The following is a 12,702-nucleotide window of genomic DNA, read 5'->3' as shown; positions in this document are numbered from 1 at the left end:
ATCATATATTGTGCTCTGTCCAAAAACTTAGAAGAGTGCAAACAGCTGTGGGAATACCCCTCAGGATATACATTGAGTGGCCAGATTATTATGACCACCCCATCAGTACTTTGTTGGGTCACAAGATTACTTTGTTGGGCCGCCTCGTGACTCCACGACATGTTGAAAGGTGATGCGAGTAATCTGACACTGCACTGTTGCCCTTCTGTTGTCTTGTACCAGTCTTGCCACTCTCCGTTCTGCCCTAACATTGACTAGTCGCTGACGGCCACAATTCGCACGTTCAGACCCAGATTTGCGGCTGACAGTCCAGTCTTTAAACACTTTAACAACAGCTGCTCTTGAACATTTAACGAATTCTGCTGTTTTGCTGATACTTGCTCGATGGCTCCGAGCGCCAACAATCATCCAGGCTGTTAAATCGCGTTGTTTACCCATATCTTCATAAAAAATCACTTCTACTGTCATTGTAAACAACCTGCTTCCCTATTTATAATGGTCTGGCCCTCTAGCAACTTCAGCGCCAATTATTAGACATGTGCACTGCCAAAAAATTCATTTAGTTTCGTTTCGTTTTAAATTCGGATTTGTTATTTCCTTTTTCGGGATTCGGGTGTGAAAGTCAATTCGGATTTGGATTCGGACGAAATTCGGTAGCGGTAGTTCGAACGTTCGTTTCGTTTTCTGGTCTTATTCGTTTCTTATTCGTTTCTTATTCGTTTCTTATTCGTTTCGTTCGTTCGTTTGGAGCAAAGTGACATTTGAGGGGGAAAAAATATTTTTCTCCTTCTCTAATGTCACTTTGCTCCAACGAATGAAACGAATAAGAACAGAATACGAAACGAACGTTCGAACTACCGCTACCGAATTTTGGAAATGGAAATTCGGATTCGTTTGCATTCGTTATGTCTGTAATTCGGATACATCCGAATGTCCGAATTTCCAAAAATTCATCCGAATTTCGATTCAGAACGAAACGAATCGCACATGTCTACCAATTATAGCTAATTAGCCTACAAACGTCAGGTGGTCATAATAATCTGGCCACTCAGTGTATAGACAAGCAAAACAAAACCAATACAGTAATAAGTAATTCATAAATGCACATTTACATTAGAACAATCCATAAGTTGGTAGACTCAAAAGTCCCCAAAACAGGAGATAATAGTCTTTCCTCCACTGTGTGAATAAAGTGCTGTTCTGTGCAAATCTTCACACATGGTGCCAAACCCAAAGTGCTCCTCACCTCCACCCCTTTATGCAGAAGACGCACTCGCCAGTTATTATTAAGGTCTAAAGCGCTTGATGAAAAAGTTGGTATTTGATGAAACTCACACTTCCAGTACATAGGATCCTTAGGGAGTAGTAATGGACAAATCCTTCCTTAATGAGCCCATCAATAGGAGACAAGGAGCATCGCATAAAAATGACACTACAAAATGACATAGAAATTACATAGCTCCTGAGGACATCCAAACAGATGAAGCGCGATATGTGGGACAAAGTACGTGTGACATCATCACGTCTGTGAAGGGCGGGGCTACAAGTACAAGAGAGTTGGAAGCAACTGGTGGTGTATCTCTAGCTCCACAAGGCTACGCTGTACATTCCTTTGTGTAGGCTATAGCACACACAAATGTGAGTGAAATCTTCTTATGTGGTTCTAATTTAATAAAGATATTTTTACGCACTGTATGCATCCCTCTTTTATTGCCAGGCTCGTAAGATGCGTTAAGGATGGATTTGTCCACTGCTACTCCCTAAGGATCTTATGAACTGGGAAGTGTCCTTTCTTCAAATACCAACTTTTTTATCAAGCGCTTAAGACCTTCATATAATTTAGGGATCCTACGCATCTGGTGAGTGCGTCTTCTGCATAAAGGGGTGGAGGTGAGGAGCACTTTGGGTTTGGAATCATTTGTGAAGATTTGCCCAAAACAGCACTTTATTCACACAGTGGAGGAAAGACTATTATCTCCTGTTTTGGGGACTTTTTGGTTTAATTTCTTCATCTTTTGGATTGTTCTAGTGTGTATATATATAAATATACAGGGGGTATATAGGACAGTTTTGACGCTTACTAAATAATAGAAAATCAAGGTTCCCAGGACGCTGTGAAATGTTCTATCAACCATTCATCCAGTACTATATTACATGGCAATGAGGCTGTAATGGTATCGAAGGGATTAAGTTGGCCTTGGCTATACTGGGCACAATAACAGTATACTCAGGCCCAACTTAAGGTGGCCATACACTTTACAACCCCTGCAAGACTTTTGTCTTGCGAGGGTTGTAAAATACTTTAAAAAACGTACCATCTGCCCATCTTGGACAGGCAGATCGTACTTACGATGACTGTAATGAGGGGCGGGCTTACGATGACTGCAAACGGGCAGTGTGCGCATGCGCGTTCGGCAGTTGTTGAACCAGCAGGCCACTAACTCGCCGAGAATCGTACGATTCCCGGCGGGTTTTCTAGCATGCTGGTTCGGCGGAAGACGTGCAACCGTACAGTAGAAACGGTCGCACGCCTTCCATACACTGCACGATTATCGTACAATCGCGGGATTTCCCACGAGAATCGTGCCGTGTACGGGCACCTTAAAGGTGCCCATACACTTTACAACCCTCGCAAGACTTGGACAGGCAGATCGTACTTGCGATCATCACAAGCACGATGACTGTAATGAGGGGCTGGCTTACGATGACAGCAAACAGCAGTGTGTGCGTGCGCACACCGGCCTGTTCGGCAGTTGTCGAACCAGCAGGCCACTAACTCGCCGAGAATCTTACGATTCCCGGCAGGTTTTATAGCATGCTGGTTCGACGGAAGACGTGCGACCGTACAGTAGAAACGGTTGCACGCCTTCCATACACTGCACGATTATCGTACGATCGCGGGATTTCCCGCAATTCTGGTACAAGAATCGTGCAGTGTATGGGCACCTTTACACGTATCCTTTAAGTTTTGACTTACTCAGAAGGGTGCAGTGCCCCATTCTTTAAATGAATATCTGATGTTCCACCACTGAAATGTCAGATTCTTTTGGTGGCTTCTTAGTAAATGCCCATGAGTTTGACCCTTTTAACGTAATTTCAGCCTTCCCACCTTCTATTCTTGTTTGCAGCGATATATAATTCACTAACCGTCACCTTTTCCTGATTTGTGTAAATCCTGGGTTAGAGAATGTGAGATGTGACAATTTCAAGCTTTGCCTGTGACAGCTGAGCCATGTAGAGCTTTTCAAAAGAGCTTCCTTCAAAGGCCCTTGTCGTTAAGTGAGATTTTCATACTGCATGTCCCACACACTTGTCTCAGACTGGGAAAAACATTGTGGCCCATCCTCTTTAATCACAGTAAGGAGTTTTCCCCCCTTTGCTTTTAATAAGATGCCTGCCTAACTATGGCTAGGCTCACTTAAATCAGGACCGTCCAGACAAGTGTATCCATAACTTTAGATGTAGGATTCTATGTTTCACTGGACCCAACCCATACCCTGCCCAAAGTTTGGTCTAATTACACCTAATCTGCTAAACTCTATTCCTTTGATGATCTGTATATAACTGGCCTACGAATAAAACCGAGGTTGTCAGGAGTTATGCTTTTATGTAGTTCAAAACTTTTGTATGTATTTTTGCAGTTCAGCGATTTTATTTCACACACTTAGAATAAGAGGTTGAATGTGATTGTCTTCATTCTAATTATACACACTTAATATTTTATGCAGATGCTTTTTTTATATATATATATCTAAGTTCACCTTTATTAATATATTTTGAAAAATCTTTAATCCAGAATGTGATTGGGAAGTTCCAAATGTAATGTTTACAAAACTAAAAAAACAAAAATATGCAATGTATTTGACATCCTATAGGGATTATGCTAGCGATGCCTGTTTGGAGAAAACTGTTTGTTACAATAGGTTGTATGTATAAAATAAAAAGAGAAAAAAAAAAAGTCTACATTAATCTACATTACGTTTTAATAATGACAGAGCAGCTAGTTTGAGAGAATGTGCAAAATAACTTTTATGTGCAAATAGCACGTAATATAAGTTTAATTCATTGTCTCAATGTTTTATTTTGTCAAATAAACAGTAATACTGTTTTCTACATTTGTGAACTTGTTCTTTTTGATGAACATGTGTGCTGCAGAATTTCTATCCAAGTATTTTTATTTTGCGTATGTTGGCATTACTTGCAGTACATAAAATCAGTTACACTAGTCCAATTGTTTTCAACCTTTCTAGGGCCGGGACCCCTTGGTAACATTTGCCAAGTTGTGGTGACCCCCAACGGTAAAATTTAGGGATGACGGGGCTGCTGCAGCGACATCTGGCGGCGCGGCGGGAGAACTGACACTGCTGCGCTAGGAGAGGGCTGAGGAGGACTCTCACCTAGCACAGCAGAAATCACACAGCGAACCACAGGATGAGAACCACTGCTATAGGCAAAGACGGTACTGGGCTCTGCAGCTGGAACTAGAAGAATTGGATTTAAAGTGTGTTGCTATATAACGTATGAGGTGCATACTCCGCAGTACTGTCACTGACAGAGAAGCCCATAGAGTTCAGTGTAAAACGTGAGAGTTACCCCTGATAAGATATACTTCCCCTTCTCCAGTCTGTACTTCTCCCTCCACACGCTACTATGTTGGAGGACCTTGCAGTGTGTCACAGTCATGTGACCAGCTCCTGGGGTGGGCGGGGCCGGCTGTGCTATGTGTACGGCGTCAGAAAAAAAAAAACACCATAGGAATGCATAGCTAGATTCCTATTGGCTATCTCACTTTGCAATAGCAAACTAGCTATTGCACCCGCGCTCTGCTGCTGTCAATCACTAGAAGGGGACCTGATGGAGAAATTCAGGTCCTCCTCTGCTGATTGACAGCAGCAGAGGGCGGGTGCAATAGCTAGTTTGCTATTAGCTATTGCAAAGTGAAATAGCCAGTAGGAATCTAGCTATGCATTCCTATGGTGTTTTTTTTTTCTGACTTCTGGCGGCTGGCGGCCCCTGATGTCAGAAAACAAAAACTGATCGCAGGGAAAGGTTTACTCTGCTCGATCAAGCAGAGTAAACCTTTCCGGGAGAAAGTGTTTCTCTCCCGGGCAGACGGGAGCCGCTATCTAATAGCGGGATACTCCCGGGCGACCCCCTGGCAAATCGTAATTAGATCCCAACGGGGTCGCGACCCACAGGTTGAGAATCGCTGCACTAGTCCCTTCCCTAGAGAAGGTTACATTTTAATATCCCTAAGGCTCTATTCACCCCTTTGCACATAACACAAATTTTATTGACTTGGGCCCTTAACAAACCCAACGCATAAAAATACAAAATGTACCTTGATTATTTTTGGACAACGCAGCATACACCAACGCACAGTGCATTCATATCTGTACATTGTTGTGTCCTGAAAGGCAGATGCATTTCTTTATACTGTATATGTGCATTGGGATGCCATTCAGAATGCCAGTATACCATGTTAATAGGTGTTAAGGGATCAAAATGCATTCACAAAGTCTAGGGCCAGTTAAAGCTGAACGCTTGGCAGAAATAAAAGACAAATTAACGCAGCTCTGTATATTGCCCTTTTTCTTGTCACTGATGTAAAGGTTACGTTTAAGCAGAATGGCTTGCAGCAGGCCGGCTCAGTGACCTTTACGTTCGCTGCATTCGCTTAGGTTACAAGCTCATGGTCACTACAGCCACCATGATCTTATACAGAACCATAGCTGAGATTCTGCCAATTCATGAATGGCCATGATCAGTGGCTGACTGGCCGCCAACCAATGCCATTCTGGAAAAATGTGGGCACCCCCGCTATACTGGCTTTGCTGCCACATTGTCTTCTTGGCTCCCCGGAAGCCTCCACCACGGCTCCCCTCTGTTCTGTGATCCGCTGCCAGCCATGTGACTGCCATCCTGTCTTTATGACAGCTTTTTCAGGGTGATGAGCAGGAGATCACTGACTATGTCTCTCACTTTTTTTTTATAATTCATTTTTCCCTGGTGGTATACAGTGTACAACAAACAAGCAATGCACACACAAAAAGTGACAAAGTGTTACAATCAACAAATACAATTAGGTCAATAAAATAATATCTTCATGACAAGAAAGTAATAAGCCGTATTTCAATATTAGCCTGCCGCTAGGAAAGTATTCTACAGATTCTTAACAAGATGCAAAGAAGGATCCACCGCCCCTGGCACGGCTTAGAGTACATACATTGTTTTCCTAAGAGACTAGAAACAAAAATTTGAAAGGGATTTTAGAAGGGAGGGGTAAGTATAAGACAAGAGAGGGCTCACAGGGGGCCAGAATAGAGAATACAGTGGTAGAAGGAAGGGAACAGAGAGGTGAAGAGAAGGGATGGAGGGTAAAAAGGTAAGAGGGACCAAGGAAAGGAACAGCTCCCTGAGGTGTCCGGGGGTCACAACCACTTAGGGGGGCATACCACCAGGGTTACCACCCCACCATTACCCCCTGAGGGAGATATGGGATAAGCAATGGGGGGGAACCTGAAGGCAGGAAATTCAATCTTAACAAGTTAGCCACAAAGCAGACAATTGTTCCTTAACATGCTTGCAAGAAACATAACCGATCACCTAAACATGGGGATCAGTAAACATCAGGAGTCCAGTACTGCTACGGAGTAGTTGTTAGGTATATGAAACTGAATGCAGAAGGGTTAGGCTTCCTTACACTGCCAGGTGTCCAGACCTGTATAGTTGAGTGCTACTGGGCCACCTACAGGATCGGGGTGTTCACAGGATATATCAAGAGTAACTATATACATCATGGAAAAACTTAACTGCATAGAAATGCTTCCACAGAATCAAGTTGTGTGCCTGCAGATCTTATCCAGGTGTACCATCCCTAGAAGAGTCTTATCTGACGCTAGAGCCATGGATGTATAACTCTGCAAAGGGGCAGTCACCACTGGGTCTGGCTTATCATGAAACAAGGGGAAAGAAGAGTTTCAGTCAATACTTACCCTGTTGTCCAGGAGCAAGGGAGAGAAAGCTATAAGCTGTTCTAATGTATGTAAAGTCGCACTCAAAGGCCAGGACCTCGATGTAAAAAGGTTTCCTAGGAATCTACAATGTTACAAGCAGAACAAGATCCACAGGCTCTGACATGTTTCACCAAAAAGACTTAATCATAGACACCTGGCCTTTTGAATGGGACTGATAAGTTTGGGAATATGAATGTGAGCGGTTTCCTTTTCATAAACTTGTCTATAAGTTGTTCTGCTGGACTGGTGGTAATGGAGCCAGCAGTAAGCGAGGTATAAAGTCTGAACACAAACAGAAGGCACCTTAGGAGAGATGTGTCCTACTCCTAAGAGTGTAAGGATTCTGGGGTGTAATGAGACATCACGGAAGAAGAAGTACTGGCATTTGAAAAAAGAGGAAAGTGGGTTCCTCCCGGAGTGTGAAACCCATAGCGTAGGCTCACTGGATTATTGTGCTTGATCCACAGCTTCAGGATCAGGAGGGTGTGGAGTGTCTACAGACCATTCTGGAGCATCATGGGCCTCTCTCTAGCAGGTCAGTCCGCAAGGGTCCAATCCAGTCTGGGATAGGCATTAAATTTTTGTCCAATGGATTCTATTCACAATGGTTTGCAGTCCACTGCTCTGTAGGCATGCATTGATATATGTTACTTAAAGTGACATTAAACCCTCAGATTTTTTAACATAAACCAATACTGCAATGTGTGCCTTACTGTAATCCATGGTAGTTTCCCTTCTCTTTGCTGCTCTTCCTTTAAATCCTTATCTCTTCTCATGCTGGGCAGAACTTCCCTTTGCAGCTGAGTGCCTCTTCCTGTAGTGCTGGCTCAGGTTGTGAACCTGCACACAGACACCATTCCAGAGACAAGGCAGTCTGCTGCAAAACAGAAGTTCTGCTCAGCCTGAGAAGAGATACGGATTTAAAAGGAAGAGCAGCAAAGAGAAGGGAAACAACCATGGATTACAGTAAGGCACACATTTCACTATTGTTTTATGTTCAAAAATCTGAGGGTTTAATGTCACTTTAATGCAATAGTCTGAATAGACCCTCAGGGGTTACATTTACACAATGCTAAATAGACAAAGCAGTTATGTCCTTTTAACCTACTGTATGTCCAGTTTGTTACATTGCATTACTGCATACATGTTAAAGACTCAGTCGCTTTGCCCATTTCTGGCAAAGATAACACGGTCTATGAAAAGGACCCCCTCCTTCCCCTGAGCAACTGATACTTATACCTGCAATGATCCCATACCTTTCTTGCATCTAGCTTAGCCAGCACAATATACCATTCCAAATATAAGGGAGCATGCGACAGTGCTTGGTTCTAGCGGCCCATCACTAGGCCCAAGCACTGTCACATGAAGGAGGTGTGACATCACCACACCTGCTAGGGACAGACACCAGTAGACACTAGGGGAAGGATTTATCAAAACTGGAGCAGACAAAATCTAGAGCAGCTATGCATGGCAACCAACCAGCTTCTATTTTTAGTCTGTTCAGTTAAGATCTGAAAATGAAAGAGAGAAGCTGATTGGTTGTTATGCACATCTGCTCCAGATTTTGTCGGCTCCAGTTTTGATAAATTTCCCTCTAGGTATTTTGATGGCAGCTGTGAAAGAGGAAGAAGCAATGGGGTTGCTGGAAAGGTATCAGTGAGTTGGAAAAGGCCATTTTATAAACTTTCCCCTTTAAAGGAGAACTATGGGGTTAAGTCTTTTCTCCATAGTTCTCCTTAGGGTAACGGGAGGACACAAACTAGCGTCCTACCGTCACCCTAGGCTCAGTATACAGTGAGCTGTACAGTATACTGAGACGCCGCAGCTGGAGCCGGGATCCGCCCAGCTGCTTGACTGACAGCTGGCTCTGCCTATCTAGAGGCAGAGCCAGCTGTACCTGCCCACTCCCCCTTGGTTCCACCAGTCAGCGCTGGCGGATCGGAGCGGGGAGGTGGTAATCCAGCCCCTCCCCTGCACGTAACGGGATCGAGATGTGAGCGAACGCCGGTATATGTTCGCTCACCTCCCGATCTACTGAGCCGACCTGTGACAGTCTCATTGTCACAGGTCGGCTAGAACTATGAGGTGAGTGAAAAGCACTCACCTCATAGTTCTCCTTTAATGGGAAAAGTGACAACGTTAGTTGCACTTCAACAGCCTCTTCCATTGAACAGGAAGCCAATGCACCACAAAGAAAAGAAAATCAGACATGAACCTTTTCTTTTTCCTATGCACCACACCACAATGCCAGATGGTTCCCGTTTGCTCATTGTGGTTCCATAAAACCGCACATGCAGTCAGGGCCGGATTTACTCTTTCTGCTGCCCCAAGGCCAGGTTCCTCAATGCGCCCTCCCTACCCGCCAACCCCCCAATGGAGAATGGCAGACCTGCAGGCTGTATTACAAGTGATTTTGGTAACATCGCCAAGCTCACTTCTACAAAACAAGCGGCAGCTTCCCTGCTGTACATTTAGCTCTGCTTGCCAAAGCAGGACTAAATGTAGAAAACAACTACTCGCCCGGCGCCCGGAAATGCATGTCTTGGGCATCAGGAGATAGGAATTCCACACCCCTGCTGCCCCTCTACTCCCTGCTACCCAAGGGCTGGGCCTTGGTTGGCCTTGTGGGAAATCCGGCCCTGCATGCAGTGAGGTTTGCTGGCAAGGTCTGTTGGGGTGCCATTAATAATGAATGGTACTGCCATGTACAGCACATTGATCTTGCAGAAACACGTGATCTCAAAGCATGTCTGTGAAGCCAGCCTTGAGGTTTTTAGCCTCCTAATCACCTAATTGCAGTTTTATGTAACTTCAGCATTTCACAAAAAGGTACAATTTAAAATAAACAAACAACTGTCATATATTAACTTTTTATCTTTTGGTTTAAGCGTTGTGTTGTTTTTGTGTGAAAATTATTTTAGTGTAAGAAAATACTGATCTGATGAACGTTTGCGCAACTACCATGGGATGTACAAAATCAACCGTACCATCATTTAAGTCTACCTTTCCTGTGCTTTCAGAAAATGTATAGTTGGAGGGTGTTTTACAAACTGGGAGATTTTCACTCAGCCTCATAATCTGAGCCGACGTGTGACAATGAAACTGTCTCTGGTCGGCTCAGTAGATCGGGAAGTGAGCAAACACATACTGTCGCTCGCTCACTTCTCGATCTATCCCTGCAGAGAGCCGTGACTGTCACTCACGGCTCCCTGCAGGGATTCCCCCCCTGTCCGATCCTCTAGCGCTGACTGGCGGAACGGACGGGGCGGGTACAACTGGCTCTGCCTCTAGATAGGCAGAGCCAGCTGTCACTCACGCATAACTTTCAAATTATGCAGCGCCCGCAACATATAATGTGTTGAATGTCATAAATCCTAAAATTAATTAAATAGAAATATAAAATAAATCTAATAAATAAATATAATAAATATAAGTGATTCAGATAAATAAGTTATATTCACTCACGCAGCTGGGTGGATCCAGACAGAATTGTTGGGATCCGTTCCGGCTGCGGCGTCTCAGTATACCGCGAGCTGTAGCTCGCGGTGTACTGAGCTTTGGGTGACGGCAGGACGCTAGTTTGTGTCCTCCCGTTACACTTAGGAGAACGAAGGTGGCATGCTTGGAGAATGAGATCATTTTGGAGTTCAAGAATGGGAGGCAATTTTCAGATACTAGTCAGGGGCCTGAATGATAATAACACCTATGTCCAATGAGCATTAAGCTTGTGTGCCTCAATCATGCCATCAGAAATTTTGGGGCCCCTTACACAGCTTTAGGCTGGGACAAACCCCCCACGCTTTAGGCTGGGACTGTCGGCAGCTGCTGTTCCCCCACGCTCCAGTCTCCCTGCAACAACGTTATCATCTTGTCGGGCAGCATCTTAGCAGGCAGTGGCAGGAGAGAGCTCAGAGCTGGGAGAGGCGGAGAGGAGGTGCGGCACGTGCGGAGCCGCGAACAGGGGCAACTAATCGAAAGCCGACTAATCGATGATGGAAATGTTGACAACATTTTCCATCATCGATTTTAATCGACTTAGTCGATTAGTTGTTGCAGCCTCAGTCACATCAGTCTCTGTACATAGGATCCCCCCCCACAGTCACATCAGTCTTTGTACAGAGGAGCTTATGCTCTAATGTCCTCCCACAGTCACATTACCCGCTGGACTCACGGATAAGTGACGCGCTGGACACTAGACATGTGCACTGGCAAAAAAATTGTTTAGTTTCATCTTGTTTTGATTCGGATTTTGTGTTATTTTGTTTTGGGATTCGGACGAAATTCGTTAGTGGTAGTCTGTACGAATGTTCATTTCCGTTTCATGTTCGTATCGTTCGTTAATGCTGCAAGCACTATTTTGATTGCACCGCACTCGAACGCACTGCAGGCAAAATGTGCTTTGCGATCCCGTGCGGGCGATCGCATTGCGGCCAGAGGGCCCGCCATGCCCCCTCCAGCCCGGCAAATAAGTGAGTCGGTCACAATGCGAGCAGTGCGTTCTGGCCAGAATCGAACCGGAACGCACTGCTTATGGTGTGAACCAACCCTAAGTGACGCGCTGGACTCTGGGGTTAGTGACCTGCTGGACTCTGGGCTTCATGATGCGCTGGACGCTGGGCTTAGTGACCCCCTTCACTCTAGGATTAGTGACCCCCAGGACTCTGGGATTAGTGACCCCCGGACGAAGGGCTGAGTGACCCCCTGGACGCAGGGCTGAGTGACCCCCTGGACGCAGGGCTTAGTGACCCCCCCGGACGCTGCGCTTAGTGACCCCCCCGGACGCTGGGCTTAGTGACCTCCGTGCACGCTGCACTCAGGAGGCTGTGCGGGCTCTCTGGTGGCCAGTGTGGGCTCTCTGGTGGCCAGTTTACTTTTTATATTAAAGAGGACAGCAGCTGATGCCCAAGGCTGGATAGGGGCCCGACGTTGGCAAAGGACAGTGTCAAAGGTCACCCGCCCCCTGCACCGGGCCATTCAACCTTGGGCACTGGCTGCTGTCTTCTTTAATTTAAAAAGTAAAAATCCACAGTGTGTCTGCAAACGCCCACCCCCTCTCCCCTACCTTAGTGTGAGTCTCTGTAAAACGGCCCCCCCTCTCCCCCACCTTAGAGTGTGTCTCTGCAAATGCCCCCCCTCTCCCCCACTTTAGAGTGTGTCTCTGCAAATGCCCCCCCTCTCCCCCACCTTAGTGTGTCTCTGCAAACACCCCCTGGCTGGAGTCGGGGGTAACCGGGTGTAAACAGATGCCCATCTGTTTACACCCAGCTGCACATAGACTAGCATTGAGCAACTGATCAGACTGCCCATGTGAAAGGGGCCTAAAATGGATGATGTGGTCAATGTTTTTTAATTATTAGCTGGATTGAAAAAGATTCAATTATTGCTTTTTACATTTTTTTTGTGTGACTTTGGGTATGAGTGTGAATTGAAGTGTACAATGTGTGTATATGGGTGTCAGGTTGAGTTTATGGATGACCAGATTGAAAGAGTGAATGAGTATCTGAGAATTTTAGGAATTGTTTTTGCCTAGCATTTGAAAGGTAATGAATGTTAGAATGAGCTGGGTGAGAACGATGCACAAGAATTGTGTTTTTGGGGTCTGCGTAATCTGACTATATACGCTAATGTGTTAGTAAGTAAGGCAGTAGTCATGCCATTATTTTAATATACTAGTAATGTATTTCTG

This window comes from Nanorana parkeri, unplaced genomic scaffold (assembly GCF_000935625.1).
Source record: "Nanorana parkeri isolate BGI_ZX_2015 unplaced genomic scaffold, ASM93562v1 scaffold3, whole genome shotgun sequence".
NCBI classification, from domain to species: Eukaryota; Metazoa; Chordata; class Amphibia; order Anura; family Dicroglossidae; genus Nanorana; species Nanorana parkeri.
This window is presented reverse-complemented; position numbering follows the sequence as displayed.